Raw genomic sequence first — 16,371 nt, 5'->3', positions numbered from 1 at the left:
CACAGAAATGCTCTAAGTGCAAGTAATCGGCGGAGTGGGTCCACAGTACCGAGACAGCCGTTGACTTCCGGAGTGTTGCACTGTGGGTGGCTATCCCACAGTTCCCGCAATCTCCGCTGCCCATTTGAATTCTGGGTAGAAATCCCAGTGCCTGATGGGGCTAAAACATTGTCGCGGGTGGTTCTGGGTACATATTGTCAGGCCCCCGTTCCCTCCCTCTCTCTGTGAAAGCAAGGGCAGACAATCATTTTGCGCCTTTTTTCTTGAGTTACCTGTGCAGGCGGCATACCATGGCAAGCATGGAGCCCGCTCAGCTCACTGTCACTGTATGTCTCCTGGGTGCTGGCAGACGTGGTACTGCATTGCTACACAGCAACAGTTTATTGCCTTTTGGCAGCAGACAGTGCAGTATGACTGGTAGCCGTCATTGACGTAGTCCTGGGTGCTCTTTTAACCGGGCGCCTGAGCAAACATGGGAGTGACTCAGCCAGGTCATTTCCCTTGTTTCGTCTCGTGGCGATTCAGTCCCGCACTGTCTTTTAATCTGCAGCTAGCAGAAGATGATGGCCAGTAGTCATACTGCACCGTCTTCTGCCGAGCACCCAGGTGTTGACAATGGCTAGCGGTCGTACTGCACAGTCTGCTGCCAGCAAGATGTATAAAGATAGATGAAGTGGCTCAAAACAAGAAATAGACCAGAATTGTTTTGTATTCATTTTCTCCTCCCTCTCTCCCTCTGTGAAATCAATGGCCTGCTAAACCCAGTTTTGAGTTCTGTCCTTAAGGGGGCCATTCAGTTTCTCGCAAAGCCACCCCCTTTGTTGATTTTTAATTCCCTGTAAGCCAACCCTGTAAGCCATGTCGTCAGTCGCCCCTCCCTCCATCAGGGCAACGGCAGACAATCGTTCCGCGCCTTTTTCTGTGCAGACGCCATACCACGGCAAGCATGGAGCTCGTTCAGATCACTTTGACAATTAGGAGCACATTAAACACCACAAGCATTATCCAGCAGTATATGCAGCACCAGAACCTGGCAAAGCGATACTGGGCGAGTAGGCGACGTCAGTGTGGTGATGTGAGTGATGAGGACATGGACACAGACTTCTCTCAAAGCATGGGCCCTCGCCATGTGGGCATCATGGTGCTAATGGGGCAGGTTCATGTGGTGGAACGCCGATTCTGGGCTCGGGAAACAAGCACAGACTGGTGGGACCGCATAGTGTTGCAGGTCTGGGACGATTCCCAGTGGTTGCGAAACTTTCACATGCGTAAGGGCGCTTTCATGGAACTTTGTGACTTGCTTTCCCCTGCCCTGAGGCACAAGAATACCAAGATGAGAGCAGCCCTCACAGCTGAGAAGCGAGTGGCAATAGCCCTGTGGAAGCTTGCAACGCCAAACAGCTACTAGTCAGTCGGGAATCAGTTTGGAGTGGGCAAATCTACTGTGGGGGCTGCTGTGATGCAATTGTTTAGCCTGCAGAAGAGAAGAATGAGGGGGGATTTGATAGCTGCTTTCAACTACCTGAAAGGGGGTTCCAAAGAGGATGGCTCTAGACTGTTCTTAATGGTAGCAGATGACAGAACGAGGAGTAATGGTCTCAAGTTGCAGTGGGGGAGGTTTAGATTGGATATTAGGAAAAACTTTTTCACTAAGAGGGTGGTGAAACACTGGAATGCGTTACCTAGGGAGGTGGTAGAATCTCCTTCCTTAGAGGTTTTTAAGGTCAGGCTTGACAAAGCCCTGGCTGGGATGATTTAACTGGGAATTGGTCCTGCTTCGAGCAGGGGGTTGGACTAGATGACCTTCAGGGGTCCCTTCCAACCCTGATATTCTATGATTCTATGATTCTAAGTAGACAACATAATCAAAGATCTGCTGCTATCAAGGGTAGTGACCCTGGGAAATGTGCAGGTCATAGTGGATGGCTTTGCTGCAATGGGATTCCCTAACCGTGGTGGGGCCATAGATGGAACCCATATCCCTATCTTGGCACCGGAACACTAAGCCAGTGAGTACATAAACCGCAAGGGGTACTTTTCAATAGTGTTGCAAGCACTGGTGGATCACAAGGGACGTTTCACCAACATCAATGTGGGATGGCTGGGAAAGATACATGACACTCGCATCTTCAGGAACTCTGGTCTGTTTCAAAAGCTGCAAGAAGGGACTTTATTCCCAGACCAGACCAGAAAATAACCTTTGGGGATTTTGAAATGCCTATAATTATCCTTGGGGACCCAGCCTACCCCTTAATGCCATGGCTCATGAAGCCATATACAGGCAGCCTGGACAGTAGTCAGGAGCTGTTCAACTACAGGCTGAACAAGTGGAGAATTGTGGTAGGATGTGCATTTGGACATTTAAAAGCACGCTGGTGCAGTTCACTGTCTTGGTTAGACCTCAGCAAAACCAACATTCCCACTGGTATTACTGTTTGCTGTGCATTCCACAATATCTGTGAGAGTAAGGGGAAGACGTTTATGGCGGGGTGGGAGGTTGAGGCAAATCACCTGGCTGCTGGTTACGCGCAGCCAGACACCAGGGCAGTTAAAAGAGCACAGGAGGGCGCGGTGCGCATCAGAGAAGCTTTGAAAACCAGTTTCATGACTGGCCAGGCTACGGTGTGAAAGTTCTGTTTGTTTCTCCTTGATGAAACCCCCCGCCCCTTGGTTTACTCTACTTCCCTGTAAGCTAACCACCCTCTCCTTCTCCCTTCGATCACCACTTGCAGAGGCAATAAAGACAGGTTTCAGAGTAACAGCCGTGTTAGTCTGTATTCGCAAAAAGAAAAGGAGTACTTGTGGCACCTTAGAGACTAACCAATTTATTTGAGCATAAGCTTTTGTGAGCTACAGCTCACTTCATCGGATGCATACTGTGGAAACTGCAGAAGACATTATATACACAGAGACCATGAAACAATACCTCCTCCCACCCCACTCTCCTGCTGGTAATAGCTTATCTAAAGTGATCACTCTCCTTACAATGTGTATGATAATCAAGTTGGGCCATTTCCAGCACAAATCCAGGTTTTCTCACCCCCCCCCCCCCAAACTCACTCTCCTGCTGGTAATAGCCCATCCAAAGTGACCACTCTCTTTACAACGTGTATGAAAATCAAGGTGGGCCATTTCCAGCACAAATCCAGGTTTTCTCACCCCCCCCCCCCAAACTCACTCTCCTGCTGGTAATAGCTTATCCAAAGTGACCACTCTCCCTACAATGTGCATGATAATCAAGGTGGGCCATTTCCAGCACAAATCCAGGTCTTCTCAACCCCCCCGCCCCACACACACAAACTCACTCTCCTGCTGGTAATAGCTCATCCAAACTGACCACTCTCCTTACAATGTGTATGATAATCAAGGTGGGCCATTTCCAGCATAAATCCAAGTTTAACCAGAACGTCTGGAGGGGGGGGGTAGGAAAAAACAAGGGGAAATAGGCTACCTTGCATAATGACTTAGCCACTCCCAGTCTCTATTTAAGCCTAAATTAATAGTATCCAATTTGGAAATGAATTCCAATTCAGCAGTTTCTCGCTGGAGTCTGGATTTGAAGTTTTTTTGTTGTAAGATAGCGACCTTCATGTCTGTAATTGCGTGACCAGAGAGATTGAAGTGTTCTCTGACTGGTTAATGAATGTTATAATTCTTGACATCATTGTTGCTTCACATTTATGCATTCTTTATTCATTCATCACATAAATAGGGGGATAACTACCAAGGTAGCCCAGGAGGGGTGGTAGAGGAGAGAAGCACCAGGAGGGGTGGTGGAGGAGGGAAGGACAAGGCCACACAGCAGTTTAAAAGTTTAAAACTTTAAAGCTTATTGAATGCCAGCCTTCTGTTGCTTGGGCAATCCTCTAGGGTGGAGTGGCTGGGTGGCTGGAGGCCCCCCCACTGCGTTCTTGGGCATCTGGGTGAGGAGGCTATGGAACTTGGGGAGGAGGGCGGTTGGTTACACAGGGGCTGTAACGGTGGTCTGTGCTCCAGCTGCCTTTCCTGCAGCTCAACCATATGCTGGAGCATATTGGTTTGATCCTCCAGCAGCCTCAGCATTGAATCCTGCCTCCTCTCATCACGCTGCCGCCACCTTTCAGCTTCAGCCGTCTCTTCAGCCCACCACCTCTCCTCCTGGTCATTTTGTGCTTTCCTGCACTCTTACATTGTCTGCCTCCACGCATTCGTCTGTGCTCTGTCAGTGTGGGAGGACAGCATGAGCTCAGAGAACATTTCATCACAAGTGCGTTTTTTTCACCTTCTAATCTTCGCTAGCCTCTGGGAAGGAGAAGATCCTGTGATTCTTGAAACAGATGCAGCTGGTGGAGAGAAAAAAAGGGACAGTGGTATTTAAAAAGACAGACACATTTTCTAGAACAATGGGTACACTCTTTCATGGTAAACCTTGCTGTTAACATTACATACATAGCACATGTGCTTTCGTTACAAGGTCTCACTTTGCCTCCCCCCAGTGCGTGGCTAGCCCCTCTACCCTCCCCGTGGCAAAAAGGGGGAACATTTCTGTTCAGCTACAGGCAAACAGCCCAGCAGGAACGGGCACCTCTGAGTGTCCCCTTAAGAAATGCACCCTATTTCAACCAGGTGACATGAATGATATCGCTCTCCTGAGGATAACACAGAGAGATAAAGAACGGATGTTGTTTGAACGCCAGCAAACATACACTGCAATGCTTTGTTCTACAGTGATTCCCGAGTACTTGCTACTGGCCTGGAGTGGTAAAATGTCCTACTTTGTGGATGGAATAAGGCTGCCCTCCCCAGAAACCTTTTGCAAAGGCTTTGGGAGTATATCCAGGAGAGCCACGAATGCCAGGGCAAATTAATCATTAAACATGCTTGCTTCTAAACCACGTATAGTATTTTAAAAGGTATACTCACCACAGGTCCCTTCTCCGCCTGGCGGGTCCAGGAGGCAGCCTTGGGTGGGTTCGGGGGTACTGGCTCCAGGTCCAGGGTGAGAAACAGTTCCTGGCTGTCGGGAAAAATGGTTTCTCCGCTTGCTTGCTGTGCGCTATCTACAACCTCATCATCATCATCTTCCTCGTCCCCAAAACCTGCTTCCGTGTTGCCTCCATCTCCATTGAAGGAGTCAAACAACACGGCTGGGGTAGTGGTGGCTGAACCCCCTAAAATGGCATGCAGCTCATCATAGAAGCGGCATGTTTGGGGTTCGGACCCGGAGCGGCTGTTCGCCTCTCTGGTTTTCTGGTAGGCTTGCCTCAGCTCCTTCAGTTTCACACGGCACTGCTTCGGGTCCCTGTGATGGCCTCTGTCCTTCATGCCCTGGGAGATTTTGGCAAATGTTTTGGCATTTCGAAAACTGGAATGGAGTTCTGATAGCACGGATTCCTCTCCCCATACAGCGATCAGATCCCGTACCTCCCATTTGGTCCAAGCTGGAGCTCTTTTGCGATTCTGGGACTCCATCATGGTCACCTCTGCTGAAGAGCTCTGCATGGTCACCTGCAGCTTGCCACGCTGGTCAAACAGGAAATTGAAATTCAAAAGTTTGCGGGCCTTTTCCTGTCTACCTGGCCAGTGCATCTGAGTTGAGAGTCCTGTCCAGAGCGATGACAATGGAGCACTCTGGGATAGCTCCTGGAGGCCAATACCATCTACTTGCATCCACAGTACCCCAAATTCGACCCAGCAAGGCCGATTTCAGCGCTAATCCCCTTGTCGGGGGTGGAGTAAGGAAATCGATTTTAAGAGCCCTTTAAGTCGAAAAAAAGGGCTTCGACGTGTGGACGGGTGCAGGATCAAATCGATTTAACGCTGCTAAATTCAACCTCAACTCCTAGTGTAGACCAGGTTACAGACAGGATTTGGGGGCAGAGGAGCAGCAGAACTGGCAACACTGGAGCAGGACAAAAAGTAACACTGTGGCAGGATCCAGGAGTTGGATGCACTATAAAGGTAAATTACCTCTATAAGTTCTGTTTATTTTGTTTGTTTGTTGGGAATGGGGTATATGTGTGAAATCAGAGAGGAGAAAAAAATGGAGAGATGAGACACAAAGGGACAAAGGGAGATGCAGGAAAAAAATTTCAAAAGTTGGTTTCTCCAAAGGATCTGAGAATTCCTCATTATGAGTCTAATGTTCAACACAGTTTTGTGGGCAAATGCCTCCTGACATGTCCCTGCCCGCTTCTTGCCCCCTTCCACCTCCATGTTGTCTAGGTGGCTGCAGCACTCACCTTGAGCAGCAATTCTAATGCCTCAGGGTGGAACTTCTGCACATTGCTCCCCAAGCCCTGCAAAACCAATAGGATTCTTTCCCTGTCTGAATTAAGCAATGGGGAATTTGAGCTCCAATTTTTATTTCTGAGCCAGGGCTCCTATCTTTGAGTCATGCTTCAACAAGCACTCAATTAAAAGAAAAAAAGATAGCTGATGGAATCTGCCCTATCACAGCATAGTAGAAAATAGCACAGGGAATGTTTACCGAGTACAGCTCCTCCTCTGTAGTACTAGGGGCGTGTGGGAGATTTGTGAGCCAGTTTGGCCTATGGCAGATCAAAACTTAAATCAGAGGTTAAACTTCTGCATTTTTATCATCAGCTGCTAGAAACTTGCCTAGCTTCATGAAGATTAACTAAATAGAGTACACAAAGGAAGAAGCTTCTCTGGAGGCAGATATGCCCAAGGGTAATATTTTTGGCATTATTCTTTCCAAATGAGAAGTCAGAATTGCTTTTATTAAATACTCACAGCTCATGGCTGTGATCTAAAAAAAAAAAATCACATTTATTTTCCTGAATACAGAGGTAATCAGAATTCAGTCAAGTGGCATGACTCTGTGAGTCCTGACATCATAGGGCAGTACTGTTTGATTGATATCAGTCAGATGGCAATATTGTTTGAAGAAATGTAGTCAGAAGACTGGCAATTTAAAGGCTGTAAAAAGTTACAGGAGATGTGAGTGCAGTGTTCCATACTGATTTCCAGTGTACAAGACTGTGTATTAGAGAATTGGCAGTAACATGGCAATCTTGTCTTTCAGACACATACATTCTTTCAAAGGACAGAGAGGAAGAAAATCTAGCTCAGTTTCCAGGTGAGCTATTCAGTGAAGCATTAAAAGTACAGTAGTAAATAATTTTTTCATTGTTTATGTTATAGGCTACATAAGATTGGGTTGCACATTTTGGTTAAAAATTTATAGCACATAATACTACTGAACGTTAATAAGCAACACAGAAGTTTTTTCCCTGGTAAACGTTTATTTGTAGAAGTGTATTGATTGAAGTTCCTGCATATAGAGAATTTTAGAACAACGACTCTGTTACATCTTTCTGACAAATATCAAGAATTGGCTCTATAGATACAGTAATTTTTCTTCTGTTTCCAACCTAGGAGGCCTTTTAAAGTATAAATAATGGTGCCCTGTCTCTTAAGTATAAATAGCTCTTCTGCTTAATATGTTACATCTCAGAAACAGTGCTGTTCTACATAATCTTTATTCCCTACAGGTTTAAAAACAATGCCAAAAACAAACAAACAAAAACCTACCTAATGGATTAGAACCCTCTAAGCAGAGCAGGGCAAACAGAAATTGTTACAATTTATTTTAAAACATTTTTACGTCTGGCAAAATGTACCAATATTCAATCAAAAAGATTAGAAAATTAAAAAAAGAAAGTAAGCTGCACAAATAAGATATTATTACAAAAAGTTGACAGAATAGCTGAGAAGTAATGGAAGATAGAAAGGCATAAGATGCTGGGGAAAGAGTAAATGGTTGTTTTAGAAAAATTGGTTGATACGGCTTGAGGTAGGAACGCAAAACTGAATTGTAGGTTGTAAACACTGATGTTCAGTGTACTGATTTGGGAGGCAAAAGCACAGAAATTTCTGAAGGAATTCAAATTATATGGTGTTCCTGCTACTTAAATAAGGGAGATACCTAATAAGAACACAGTGCTGAGATAGTTTAACTAAAAGCTTTGATTAATAGGCATCATTCTCCTTGACTTGCTATTTCATCTTTCTAATTATATGCATTTGAGACCAGCATGTAACCTTCCACTTTAGCCATGGATTGCTCAGATGTACAGTAGATGGTTAATTCAAACCGAGCCACAAATAGGTACATTTTGTTTTAGTTGTGTGTGTACATATTACTAGAAGAATACTTCCTAAAGATTGTACAGTAGCTTCCTGCAGTCTTGGTTTGAGAAATTTATCCAGTCTTAAAAAAATTGTCTCATGCTCTTCTATGTCAGTTTCACAACATTTATGGAAATTTCATTTAAGTAATTAAAGATCAGCGTGAGCCACAAAAGTGGTTAGTGATTCTGGGTGTCTCACTTTTTGGGTGCCCAACTTGAGACACCTTAAAAGGGGATGAATATTCAGAAATGGCTCAACAGCTACCCTCTGAAAGTCCCCTTTAAGGTGTCTGCAGTCATTTCTGAAAATTTCTGTTGTGTTTTATTGTTGTTACCTTAAGTAGGGTTGGGTGAAATGGTTTAGATAAAATAAGAATTGACCTATGTTTTCATCCCAAACTGAAAGTGAACCCTTTTGTGAGATTCAAAGAAGTTCAGATAACTTTGAAATATTGTTTATTAATAATAATACTGAGCTCTTACATTTAGCTAACCACTCAAAATTTGAGTATTTAATTTGATCCTACTTCTAATGTTTTTGAAATTCACTCTTTATAAAGTGCAATATCTTGATGGAATATAGCCTTGTAGATCCTGTAAAATATGGATGACCTTGGGAAGTGCTGAACACCCTTAACTCCCATTGGCTTTGATGAGTTTTGAAGACACTGAGTAATTCTCAAGATGGGGCATGTTTTGTTCTTATTCAAATATGCTCTTCATTAGGGGACATGAGGGCAGCAAGGTAGCACAGTGTTCGGGCACTGAACTGGTAGTCCTTTACATTCCTTGGACAAGTCATTTTAACTGCTCTGTATCTCAGTTTCCCTCACCAGTGATCAGGAAGAGGGGAAAACATTATATAAATACTACTATTTGTTGTTCAAGACAGCTGCACATTTACCTGTCCAGATCTGAAAGTCGGAATTTGAACTACAAGAAGATTTTAGTGGAAATCACTGCAGTTTTAGATAGATTACTGAAGCACAGTCTGAAGTGAAGGTGAGAGGGGGCATTTTAACAACGTCTAAAAGCTTTCTAGAAGTTTGTATGATTTTCTGTGGGAGTTTAGGGCATTCATATGTTCCCCCCTCCCCAGATTATTAGTGAGCTTTGCTGCCAGATTTCCATTTTGGAGTTGTAGAAAAACTTTTCCGATAAAAATTAGATATTTCAAACTGGGAAGGTTCAAACATTTGTACGTCTTGAATTTTTATAAAATATTATCAGATCTGCTTGACCTTTGCTTATATTTACATGCTTATCTTAGCAGGACTCTGAGAGTATGTACAACTGTATCCAGGAGGAGCCATTGGCCTATCTGCACGCCGGACAGTGATAAAGTGCTGGGCCCATGCACAAGTCTGAGCCACAATCCTGGCTCCAATAAAATCTATGGGAGTGTTGCTATTGACTTCAATGGGGTCAGGATTTTGGCCCTGGGAAGGATAAAGTGGGCATAAACTCATTTTAAGATTGCTGTAGGATACATGGAGGATGCTCTTTTTCAATCTTGACTGTATTATACTCAATGGACCAGATTTAGATGGCCTGCTATTTGACCCCAGTGCAGCCCAAGAGCAAGGGGACCACAACAGCCATCTCTGTAGCTCCTAGCTTTTCAGACTGCTGGGCACCAGTCCAGTACCGTTGAACAATTTTAAGCATAAAGGTCAAAAGATGCGGCCCTTTGTATACAAGGTCTATTGAGACAAAGAAAGGAGTGGGAGTAACATAACAATTAAAAAAAAAAAGATTGTGTAAAGATTGTATCGTATTCTGTTACTACTGTTTGAGAAAAGTAAGTCATCCTGTAATTAACTAATACATTGTATTGCTTATACAGAACTTTGCCAGTTCCTGGCTCTTCAGTGCTGAACCTTGCAAACATGCCATTCTCTTAATGCAGTTTTTTGCATGAGAAGATAGACGTATTAACATGAATGTATAGTTTGCCAAAATGACTGCCTTCACTGTAAAAAGAGATTAATTAGTATAGCAAAAACAAATTAGGATTGTCGTAATGTACACCTGATTAGTATCTCTTCAGTAACAATTAGATGCTGGTAAACTTGTTAACCTGAAGTTTTGTGCATTCTCTCTCTCTCTTTTTATTGAAAGAAGTAGAGTTTGGAAACTTCCTGGATATCTCAGTGTAGTTTTCTTGCCAACAAGCTGGGGGATGCAGGCTGACATGCAGCCTGTTTCTAATAGCACACACACTGTTTCTTTATTTAGAGCCTCTTTACCAGTATCAATTAAACCCCAGTTAAATTTGACACATCTTAACCTTGCGTTGGATCCAATTCATTGCTACAGCAGAACCCATATGGCACTGAGACAGTTGCAGGCATCAATTCATTGGTTATGTAGAGTTACTGGCTGAATGCCAAGCAGTAATCACTGCTTTTTGTTAATAGACATGTTTGCTTTTGCAGTCATTTCTATACACAGTGCTCTAGATTAATTAGAACAAAATCTGTCATCCATCTAAAAAACAACCAGAACACTCTCTCTGGTTTTTTTTCTTCAGATTTAAAGAGAGAGGAATTCTGGCAAAATAGATGTATTTTATTCTGGAATAACCTATTTTGCTTTGTTGAACATACATTTATTTGTTATTCAGATTTAATAAATAATTAAGTAGAAAGAGAACTAGGAAAAAAGAACTGGAGATCTAAAATATACACATTCCACTCAGAGATTAGTGGATTTCCTCAGAGTGAATTTATGTTAAGTGGGAGATGGTATCCTTCAAAAATTAACATAGCATATGTTTTTCATGAAATAAACAGATTTGTCATTTCATTGAAATACTATGTTTTTTCATAGGATATCCACTCAAATCATTAGTGTGCATATGGAGATCACATGGCAAGATTGTATAATCATCCTTGAGGTTTTAAAGTGGGTTCTTCCATATCCTTTTGAATAATGCCTATTTATCTATTTGAAATTACATCAACATTAATGTACAGGTATGTAAACAGTTTTTGCGAAATATTTCCTATGTTACTGATACCAAATTTTAGAGCAGATATGATTGTCATGATTAAATACCATTCTTTCCATCCTGTGTGTGAATAATCAGCACATGATTGGTGTTGCCAATTGTGCTCTAAACCATTCTGGCTTCAGACCACTTTGTTTTAAATCTACTGTGGTGGACACTCACTTTTCACAGAAAAAACTTTAAAGTATATTGTAGTATTGCATTTATTATGCAATATGTGTTGTACTCAACTTAGTTTCATTAGTACTAGAGTATTTTACAAGAATAAAATAGTGCCACAATGGTGACGTTGTACAATCTATTTACCTCCCCAGGTTATTACACTGGTGCCCATCACCATGGTATCAGAAGACCCCATATTTTTGAGACAATGAATTGGTTTGTCATGTGTTGATTTTTAATATGGCTATGAAGAAATTGCTATAGTATTTTTCTTTTCCACTCATTTGTCTACATTCATAGCAAATTATTTTGATACAAATGTCTTTGTGTTGTTCGAGGATAAGTTAGATAACATTTTAGAATGTTTGTTTTCTCAGGCGCTTTTGAATTAAACCCTCCCTCTGCTTGCACACTTGAAAACAGGACAACAGACATGGGGCCTGATTCAAAGCCCACTGGAGCCAATGGGAATCTTTTCATCTACTTCAATGGACTTTGGATCAGGCCCACTATTCTGGAATTTTAGTATTGCCTTCCCAAAAGTACATTAGACCAGTGATTCTCAAAGCCGGTCCGCCACTTGTTCAGAGAAAGCACCTGGCGGGCCGGACCGGTTTGTTTACCTACTGTGTCCGCAGGTTCGGCCAATCGCGGCTCCCACTGGCCGCAGTTTGCCGCTCCAGGCCAATGGGGGCTGTGGGCAAGGGACCAGCTTTGAGAACCACTGCATTAGACTATTGTTAGTCGAACTGATGGATTTTGAATGGGTGTCCAGCACCCTTTAAAATAATCCACGACTAACATATTAAAGAAAAATGTATGCAGTATTCAATTGTTAATGATTTAGATCAGTTTTCATTTAACAAAATCAGTAAGCTAAGTTTGTAAGCTGTTATGTATTTGTTTATTTTAATGATTTAACTTGACTTGTACTTTAGTATAAGATTTAAATAGAAATCCTTGCCTCTTCCTAAATCTCTGTAATCATGTTACTTGTTATATGTTACATATAACTTGTTTTTGGATGGAAGAAGAGTGAAAAAGTACATTTGGTGGAAGTTAAAATCCTTTTCAAACTTTTTTTTAGTGTTCAGTGTATGTTTTAGTATTCCAATACTGTTGGTCCATTGTTTGGTACTACAGCTTTATCAGCAGAATGTGTGGCAGATGGTTTACATTTGCATTAGCCTTCTGGAAAAGGAATAAGCTACCAACAACATAAGCTGCAGCTTTTCTTTTCAAAATTTATAACAAATTGGTCAGAATGGCATTTAAAAAAACCAACAACCAACATTAGCACCACTATCTCCCATTCCTTTTCTGAAGAGGAATAATGACTCCCACTCCAACACTGTCATTTGCACATGTTTTTCACTCAAAATGTTTGTTAAAATGATTTAGGTGTTTCATTTCGCAAAATGACTTTTATAAAAAGACCTTCCTTTTTGCCCCACAGTCACACTTAATTTCATTTGTCACTTGTTATGGAGTGGAGTTATGTGAAACTGGTCTATATTATTTGTTCTAGCCTGTACTGGATAATTTATTACATTAAGAAACCAATAATTTTTAAATTTAATCAGATTTAATAAGATTCATTCTCCTATTCACATTTGCTTAATTTAAGGATATTAAATCTGCTTAGGAATGAGCTGCCTCTCAAAGCCTCATATGTCTATTAAAGGATTTTATTCCTGATGTGTTAATAGGATTTAATTATATTAGCCCTATAGTCCAGAGACACATCACAGTTGTTAAACTGATAAAGCAAGCAAAAATCTTGCTAAAAAAGTAATGGCCAGCCTATGTTTTTAAAAGAATATTAAGGCTTGATCATTTTTACTGTCTCTGTGTTGTGTGGATTTACATCACACTGAAATTTAAAATTTAGAACGCTGAACACAGTGGAAGGTAAACTTCCTTTTCTAAATGCATTTAAAACCAGGTTAACACAGAAATAAACAAGTCCAGTTTAAATACTCTATCTCTAAATTGTTCCTTATCTCTGATTCAAAGAGATTTATTTAAACAAACTTCTGGTTTTCTTTCACCTTTCTTTTGACTGTTGAACTCATGGTTTTGTGTATGAAACAGAGCTGCAGCAAGTTGTTATGAAAACTGAAGATGTTAAATATTGCCTGGATTTCTTTCTTCCCTGTGGCTAATTAGGTTTAATGACAAACAGTGGAGGAAATGGAAAACAATTGCTTGGGGACTGTCTACTGTGGCATGGTGGGGGAGACAAGCAGAGGAGGGAGGCACAGACTGCTGTAGTCTGTAAATCTTGTCAATTTCTCCATCAGCATTATTTGCATCGATCAAAAGTGTTGGCTCTTGTCAAGTTCATATGAAAGCTAAATGTACAGAAGTCAGTGTTTCTGATGGCTGCAGACAACTCTGAGATGGAAAAAACTACAAGATTTGCATAGAATCACAGGGAAGGGGGAAAAAAACCCTAGCAATATGCCATCCAGTTGGATATTTTGCTTCCAAAATTACGTTGACGCATGTTATGGCACATTTCCACCAGTAATCACAGACATACTGCATATATTTCAGGAAGTTTTAGGCCCTGATTTTTCCTCTCATTTATACAGAGCTAGACTTTGAGCCCCACTTTGAGCACATAGCGTGGGCTGCTTTTATTTGGGGAAACTAGAAATGTAAAGGAGGATCTTAGCCCCCCCCCCACAAAAAGTAATTTTCTGGCACTTCTCCTTGCCAAGATAGCCTTGAAAATGTAAACTGGTATAAACAGACCTCTATCTTAGGAAGGGACAAACAGCTGGACTCTACTTCTCTAGAAGGAGGTTGACGAAGAGGAACGGAAGATTTTGCATCAGATTATCATTTTTGTTTTGGCCCCTTTATGCTACTAGAATGGATCAGCAAGCTGCGTGAGGTCAGTTGAGAATTTTGGCAGGATGGGGGGTGGGGTGGGGGTGGGGGGGGGTTCGTGTAACAGGGTTGTCTGGCCCTGTTCTGGAGGGAAGCCCAGCAGGCAGGTACTGGGAATTGGCTGATCTAGCTTGAGAATATAAAAAAGGGCCAAAGCACCACGAGAAGTAGGGAACTAAGAGAGAGTTGGGAGCATTCTCTCTTGTGGCTGCAGTTGTTGAGGGTGAGGAGGCCCTGTGGACCCTCAGGCTGGGGATGTTCAGACCCTTTTGTTATCAGAGGGTCCCATAATCTCAGCTGCATTTCCTTTTGTTTTGTGTTGGAATATAAACAGAGTCTTGAGAAAAGGGGCTGTAAATGGAACTGGGTGTGTCTGATTGTTTGTCCCAGGCTGATGATCCCATCCACCAGTATACAGGGGCATAACTGACTCTTGCACCATTACCCACTTCTGCCACAGCACCTGGGCATGTTGAGGTGGGAGAGATGTAGGACTACAGAGAAAAGTTTAAAAATGTGAACCCTAAAGTCTAAACGGCCAGAAGGTAAACAGAAAGAACCTCACATGTATTATTTGTTTTAAAATTTCATGGTCTTTAAACCAATCTCATAATTTTAAAGACTTGAGATTGACAGTTCTGGTAGTGTGGCTAAAGCATGCTGTGCTCCAGCTGTGCTAAGGGCTAGTTCTCAAGGGAGTGCAGATCAACCCGGAGAATCAAGGGCCACAATTAATTCCTTGACAGCCCTATGAGCACCTCAATGAATTTGGGTTTCCCTTTCAACATGGTAATACTGGCTCTGCTTTTATTCCTACATAAATCCTTTGACTTCAGTGATGTTACTCCTGATTTACACCTATGTAAATGAATAGTGTATTGGGACCATGATGTGGCTTTTATGTTAAGAGTTTTATTAAAAATTGATTAAATTGTTAATTCAGGTATGTCATCACTTGCTCGCAGGGTTTTATTTCTGTGTTTATATATGTGTTTGTATATATTCAATATTACATAATTTGCACCGTGAACTGAAGACCTTTAAGTTTGTGCATGAAGTGTCCACACAGTGGAGTTATAGTGCAGCACTTTGGTGCACACTGCTATTCACCTCCCCTTACTCCAAACTGTGAGGTAGTGTAGATATGCCTTAAGAACCGATAATGGAAACTGTACTAGCCAGGAGGAATTTAATGGAGTGTGCTTTTCCCTGTTTGTCAGAAACAAAGGAAAGAAAATGCCTATATTAGACTTTTAAGGATAATCATACAGTTCCACCTATGGAATATTCATTCAGCTGAATTCAGCAACCTATAAATATGCATTGTGAAAGAGCAGGAGAAAACTGGGAATATGTCTTCACCATGCCACATGGCATGGAAATCTTCTCTTTAAACCTGCTCTTGTTACATGGAGAAAAGTGGTTCAACATCTAACTTCTGCACATTGCCGTTTTGGCTCCTGGTAATGGTGTTGGTAGTGGAACAACTCACCTTTATTACAGGTTTCTATATGGCACATCCAGATTCTGGAATATGATGGAGGATCCGCCTAAGGAAACACTAGTGTGGAAGAAGATTCTAAATTCAGACTTGGGTGCTGTAAGCAATGTTAAAGAATTCATCCATAAAAATGGAGAAGTCTTCATAGGCTGATAAAAAGGCAAAGAGATGACAAGTATGCGAATTGAATTCTAAAGTTTGTGGGTGTGGTACTAATGAAGAGCACATTTATAGATTGAGAAATAATAACAAAGCTTAAAAATTAGTTTCCTTGGCTAGATACAGTGATATAAAATACACTATTGTTTAAATATACTCCCTATATTTATAAAATCAAAGTCCTGATAGGTGGCAGGAAGCTGTATATGGTTCTCAGAGGCTCGTTTGTGTGTATGTCTATACAAGAGAGGGAGAAAGGAGTATGTCAGGTACTTGGCATTGGTGAAGTTCTACCTTTTGATTTTTGTCCTCATTATAAGTGAAAAAAAATGACATGACCCTTTGTCCCTTACGTCACAGAAAGCAGACAAAGGATGTGATCCATTAACATAGAAAAGTTAGAAGGAGATCAAACAGTTGGGAGGGAATATATAATATTTATTAGTATTAAGACTGATGCTGTGTTATTAAGTAACTTTGCTTAAAATGTACTGGACAGAGAA

General features: G+C 41.7%; 1 long non-coding RNA gene across 2 annotated transcripts in view; it reads left to right on the top strand.

Annotated features, from left to right (window-relative positions):
- Positions 1 to 16,371, top strand: part of LOC311524865 — a 134,869-nt gene that overhangs the window by 64,154 nt on the left and 54,344 nt on the right. The window contains exons 6-9 of one of the 2 annotated variants that reach the window (XR_014712631.1): positions 5,388 to 5,940; positions 7,028 to 7,081; positions 10,968 to 11,113; positions 14,069 to 14,212. The exons of the other annotated variant lie outside the window; for it this stretch is intronic. This is a non-coding gene — a long non-coding RNA (uncharacterized lncRNA). The remainder of the gene's footprint in view (positions 1 to 5,387; positions 5,941 to 7,027; positions 7,082 to 10,967; positions 11,114 to 14,068; positions 14,213 to 16,371) is intronic. 2 annotated transcript variants of the gene reach the window in all.

The sequence above is a fragment of the Lepidochelys olivacea genome (assembly GCF_965140295.1).
Source record: "Lepidochelys olivacea isolate rLepOli2 genome assembly, chromosome: 8".
In the NCBI taxonomy this organism is placed as follows: domain Eukaryota; kingdom Metazoa; phylum Chordata; order Testudines; family Cheloniidae; genus Lepidochelys; species Lepidochelys olivacea.
The sequence above is the reverse complement of the archived record's forward strand: the minus strand, read 5'-3'. Positions and strand labels throughout refer to the sequence as shown.